Genomic DNA, 6,461 nt, shown 5'->3' with positions numbered 1-6,461 from the left:
ATCTGTGCAACTGAATACGTGTTTAGGGTTAGGGTTAGGGATAGGGTTAGAGTGCGCTAGCTAGTCGTGAGTGGTAGATCCTAACCCTAACCCTAACCTATATTCATTTGCACACAAGCGCGCACGCGCACTTTTTGTAGGACCGACCACTCACGACTAGTTATCCCGGACGCGCAACTGCGCGACTGCGTGTTCGGGACCGTGCTGCTTTAGTAGTACCCCGTTGCGTTCATTACGTGCATGTATGTTGAAGATTTATATTATATTTTTTTGACCGTTACACATAGAAAAATACAGTTTCATTAATATACAAAAATAAATTCAACAAGTTGAAAGAAACGAGAAGTAAAAAGGAATTAAGTTTCTATATTCATTTATGGATCTTTTTCAAAACGGGGGCACCAATTTTCATTTATGTTTTATGTAGTGTTTTTGGTACCGAAAGACTTTCAAACTTAGTATACTTATCTATTTTGTATTATAGAACAGAAAAAAATTTTTGTATTCGGATTTATTTCATGTAAAAAATTGTCTTATTTCGATAATTTCAGCCAATCACTGACAAGTATTCAGCTGTTTACACTCACTCCTTTGGCACTTTAAGCGGTGTAAAGCGTATTTAATCTCCATTACTTCTGACATTTTCCAGAGGCAACACACGTGTGTTCGTTTTCCCTAACCCTAACTCTAACCCTAACCCTATAATAGAAAGGTTTATTAGCTACTGCCAATATGCTTCAGCCATTTTTTGACAAGGAAATAATAATTTTATCACCGCCCAGAATCGTTTGTTTACGTAGTCAGCACTTAATTTTTACGGCTGAATGGACGTCAGTCATTGGTTGAAATTACAGAAATACGACAACTTTAACATGGAATAACTTGCGATGTACGTTTTTTTTGTTAAGAAGACTAAGAGAAAAAGATGTTTTATATGACACATTCTACCAGTGTCCCAAGTTTCAAAGTGTTTCGTTAAGAAAATATTGGTGCCCCCGTTTTGAACTAGATCCAAATTTATTATATACATATTTTTTTACATTTATAGAAATACAGAAATAAATCATTTCGTCGTAAGGAATTTACGACTTAAATTTATTATTAACTAGTTTCTCATTCTAACTAATAAGGTTTCACGACAATTCAATATTGTCGGATTTGAGTATTGAACATGGCATATATATTAGCCTATACTCAAAAGGGTGGGTGTCTTGGACTTGAGTGGTAATCAACGAACACTGGAGATTTTGCCGAAAATCAGGGTTTTTATAACTACTCATACACGAATCATAGAACCGTAACCCCGTGAAAGATTTCTTCAATGAAGTTCATAATTCGTATATGGGCAATCATTTTTAACCAATGAGAAATCAATAATTTCTCATGTTCGGGCAAATGAACTTATGTTCTCTATGAGTTTGCTCCAGGGAAAAAAAGTCATAATTGAAGAAGTTGGGGGAGAAAATTTCGCAATGCCGATTTTTGGCAATTTTCCGGAACCTCCGTATCCGAAAACGGGGATTTTTGGCAAAAAAAATTACAAAATTGAAAAAATTTGGGATAAAATGGCGAGGAGAGACGGGCGGAAGTATTTCCCGTTCACGGTTAAATACATACATACAGACAGAAACAGGCGTGTATACACACACATAGACGCACCGATACACACATACACACACTCACCAGACATCATTCGTCTTTACCCCCTCATTTCATAGTGTTGTATGTAATACTCCTCTCTCTTCCCCACTTCTCTCTCTATAGATGTATGTAAATATTCATACACACTTACATATACATATATAAATATTTACCTGCTTATATATACATAAATACATACATATACACACCCCAAATGCAGCCGTCATTTCACATACATGTATCACTCACATACACACTTTTCTTTGTATGACGGCCTGTCTTTGATTATGTTATTATATGTCGCATTCACACTCTCACACAGACATACATCTTTAACGCTACAATAAATATCTCTGTTATTCATCTTATACGGTTGTGGTCTTTCATTACTGGTCATCGTCGCATAACATATTAGTATATCATCAATGATATATATTATTTTGTGTTCGACCGTGTGACACGTTTAAATAAAAGGAGTTCTCTGTTTTTCCATTCGTCACCATTTCTCCTTTATGAGTTCGCACGGTCGTCCCTTACAATTGGTGACCCCGACGTGATTCGTTCATACAGCCCTTCTGATCTGTACAGCCAACGCGAGCCTGTTCACACAGTTTACCTTACAATTGGTGACCCCCGACGTTGATTCGTTCATACAGCCTTCTGATCTGTACAGCCCAACTTGAAAAGTTCACATAACTTTCCAAAAATGGTGACTAAATGCCAATAATAGACCAACCGTTCTTTCAGTCTTTTTCACTACAATTTTTTTTTAATTTCGTCTGTTTGCCTTCGACAAACCGACTGGTGCGAGGCTAGTGTAGTGAAACTACCTCCCGCCATTAGATACAAACTACTATCGCCGTTACATACAATCTTCTCATTTAAATATAAATAAATGCGAGCGTAGTAGAGAACCCATTCCTTGTCATCACGTGACTGATTATTATTCGAATCGGCAACTTCTTCGAACCGTTCCCGCCAGAACGCAAACTGACCAATCACAGCCCTTAATAAGGTCACGTGATAGTGTTTTTCTATCACCGTCTGGTGAGCCCCCTTAACGCTATAAATAGATCAACTCATACCCACCAAATTTGTCTTGGTCCAGTTTCTCTTTGAGATCTGTTCCGTGTACCACATGACAGCAGCAGCAGCCAGCGACCACTTCAGCAGCTTCGTCCAGCCACGATGACCTCCGCCGTCGCCACATCAGCAACAAGAGTCTACGACTACTATCCAGCATCATCGTCATGACCAACACGATTACTACCAAGCAGCCTCTACACCACCAGCGTCAACACGACTTTCTATGTACACCAAACTACCGCGGCACATCTCTCTCTTCGATTCTGTTAGGTGACTTAGCTTCACCACGATAATAAACAGACAAGATTCTCATCCAGCGACGAACATCTGTATAACAAGAATCACGGCCCGGCATCGATGCCACGACATCACAACTAGTGATCAGCACTGCCACACTCAGCCAACTCACTTCACATACAGATTCATATTATTGTGTACCCAAGAACTGGTATAATTGCTCACGTGTTATTGACTCTTTCTCTGCTGTAATATTTCACATACACATACATGTATCACTCATATACATACTTTTCTTTGTACGACGGCCTGTCTTTGATTATGTTATTATATGTCGCATTCACACTCACACACAGACATACATCTTTAACGCTACAATAAATATCTCTGTTATTTATCTTATACGGTTCATTACTGGTCATCTATGTTATCGTTGTATAACATATCATGTATATCATCATTTGATATATAATATTGTGTGTTCGACCGTGTGACACGTTTAAATAAAAGGAGTCCTCTGTTTTTCCATTCGTCACCATTGCTCCTTTTATGAGTTCGCACGGTCGTCCCTTACATATGTATATGTCTGCAGGTGCGTATGTATATATAATATTCTACTTTCCTGTGTATATAATTATTTGTTTTATGTTATATGCCTATATAAATGTATCAGCAATCCTATAGAATAGAGTCGGAAATTATCCAATACATCAAATATTCTAACATCATTTGATATTTCTTTTTTTAAACTTATAGATTGCATAAACAAACGTGTGTGTATATATATATATATATATATATATATATATATATATATATATATATATATATATATAGGTAATCTTCAAGTTTAGGGGGGTAAAAAATAAATAAAAATATTCAAGGGAGGTAACTGAACGTCTTACTGGTATTCTCTGTACTACTCTGTTTTTATATAAATCACACACGTCATTGAATATCATAGTACCGGCTGAGAGATCGAAAATGCCTCGTGGAAGACCGGCTACACAACAACTTATTGTTCCTCAAAATGAAATCCTCACTCGTCAATTAATATTGGAAGAATATTGGAATATTAGTGAGTTATGCACCAGTTCAAGACACAGAATGTTGGAATGGTGTGCGTGCCGTCGGCTTATTAGGAATCAGTTTACCGGCGACGATTGTCTAGTACGATGTGGACTTGTTACACGTGGTGACAGAATTGATGGAAAAGAATGGTACTGTAAACACTGTAAAAAAAAAAGAAATCTGTTCGTTACAGTTCATTCTTTGAAAGGAGCCATATTCCACTCTACAATCTGGTGTTGCTTATCTACTGCTGGTGCAAAGATATAATGCAAAAACACATTGTAGATGAGTGTTCTCATAGCCAGGGACATCGGATGAATTATTTTCATCTTATCTGCATGAATTTCTATGGCGGAATTCAATCCCAAAAGAAAAAAAGAAATTTGTTTATTCTTTGGCTGCCATTTCTGAAGTGTATAAACACGTGTGTGATTTATTTATAAACAGCTAAAAGAAAACGGATAATACTGGTAAGTCGTTCAGTTATTTCCCTTGAATATTTTTATTTACTTTTTTTACCCCCCTAAACTTGAAGATTACCATATATATATATATATATATATATATATATATATATATATATATATATATATATATAGGGAGTATATATATATATATATATATATATATACCCATATACCTAGGGCTATAATTCCTCAACATTAATTCCTCAACATTTTGATAGTAATAAAATGACCTGATACTACTATGACCAGTGAAACATCTAGATTCTAATACTTTTATAGCCTTGCCCATGCATACTGCTCACACCTTCCCTCTCTTTAGAAGTAATTGTCCCTTTGCTATCACCACTAGATAAGAAACAATAGAATTCTGAGACAGTTAAAACTTTTGTCTAGAATCAATTACTAGCCTGATAGACCCTGCTATGTCAAGATGGACTTATATATTCTTCCTCTGCTCTCTCCCACTTGGTTTTAATATGTTGCCACATTTGTAATATGTCTTTTTTTCTACATTTTTTCGTGCAGCTGAAGATTGCTCTTCATATTGCATTTAAGGTAATGCTCACATTACTTAAATAAATTGAAGTAGCATGAAACGTGCATACTGCAATCACTTTTGAAATCCGTGTTGCTTATTATTTGATTTTAATCACCCATCCTTTTGGGATGTGATATTCGGGTGCCTTCGCATAAGTACCATATTCAAGCCTTGAATCTATATCTAAACCGTATATATATATATATATATATATATATATATATATATATATATATAGGCAGTATATATATATATATATATATATATATATATATATATATATATATATATATATATATATATATATATATATATGTGTGTGTGTGTGTGTGTGTATATACGTATACACTCATACATTTCTACAGTTTTAGACAACTCGGAAATAAATATTTCGGCATAACTACAAAATCCTGCCCCCAGACTTCCATTGCTTCGTTCCTATCACAAACTTCACCAAATTAATTATATTTTAATGAAATTTTCTACAAATATGCGGCAGTCTTTATTTGTTCCAGTCATTTGACTGCGGTCATGCTGGAGCACCGCCTTTAGTCGACAAATCGACCTCAGGATTCATTCTTTGTAAGCCTAGTACTTATTCTATCGGAGCCTTTTGCCGAACCGCTATGTTGGTGGGGGCCAAACACAGATACGCAAACATGTATATACATATGTATACAACGGGCTTCTTTCAGTTTTCGTCTACCAAATCCACTCACAAGGCTTTGGTCGGCCCGAGCCGATAGTAGAAAGCACTTGCCCAAAGTGCCACGCAGTGGGACTGAATATTTATGTGTGTGCAAACCATTCCTTGCAATACATCTAAATCAAGATATTTTAGGGGTCCTTAAAATACTATTGTGGATCTCTATTTACTATTTTTGTTACATGGACCCCCCAAAATCTTATATGGATCCCCGTTGAGAATCACTGGTGTAGATTCTTCAGAATGAAGGGAGGCATCTTTTCACAAAAAAATAGATAAAAATTTCCAAAATTTATGATTTTCTAAAATTCTCCCCCAGTCCGGACCGATTTCGACCCTTTTATTTTTGTTCGACGCGCTTGAAACCCGTGAGAGAAGCATTTTCGTTTAAAAATAAATTATGTAAATTTTAGTAAGGAAACCCCACGATTTTCACTAAGAAGAAAAAAACAAATTTGGATTTCTTTTTCTTAGTGAAAATCTTGTGGGTGTCCTTACGAAAATTTACCAAAATTGTGAATTTCAGAGGAAAAGGTGTGATTTGAGGGAGGTGTGACTGTTATTTCTAGCACATCCCAAGACCTCCTTCCTCATTTCTTTCTCACTCTCAAATCTATTGATGCTTTTCAATATTTTTCTCCGCCAGAAACACATTTTCTGGAATGATGATGCCAAAGTAACACACGCGTGGTCTATTGCTGGGATATAATAAGCT

General features: G+C 35.9%; 1 protein-coding gene across 1 annotated transcript in view; it reads left to right on the top strand.

Annotated features, from left to right (window-relative positions):
* Positions 1–6,461, top strand: part of LOC106883432 (uncharacterized) — a 42,804-nt gene that overhangs the window by 20,867 nt on the left and 15,476 nt on the right. The window lies entirely within an intron of this gene.

This window comes from Octopus bimaculoides, chromosome 28 (genome assembly GCF_046866305.1).
Source record: "Octopus bimaculoides isolate indiv1 chromosome 28, ASM4686630v1, whole genome shotgun sequence".
Lineage (NCBI taxonomy): Eukaryota > Metazoa > Mollusca > Cephalopoda > Octopoda > Octopodidae > Octopus > Octopus bimaculoides.
This window is presented reverse-complemented; position numbering and strand designations above follow the sequence as displayed.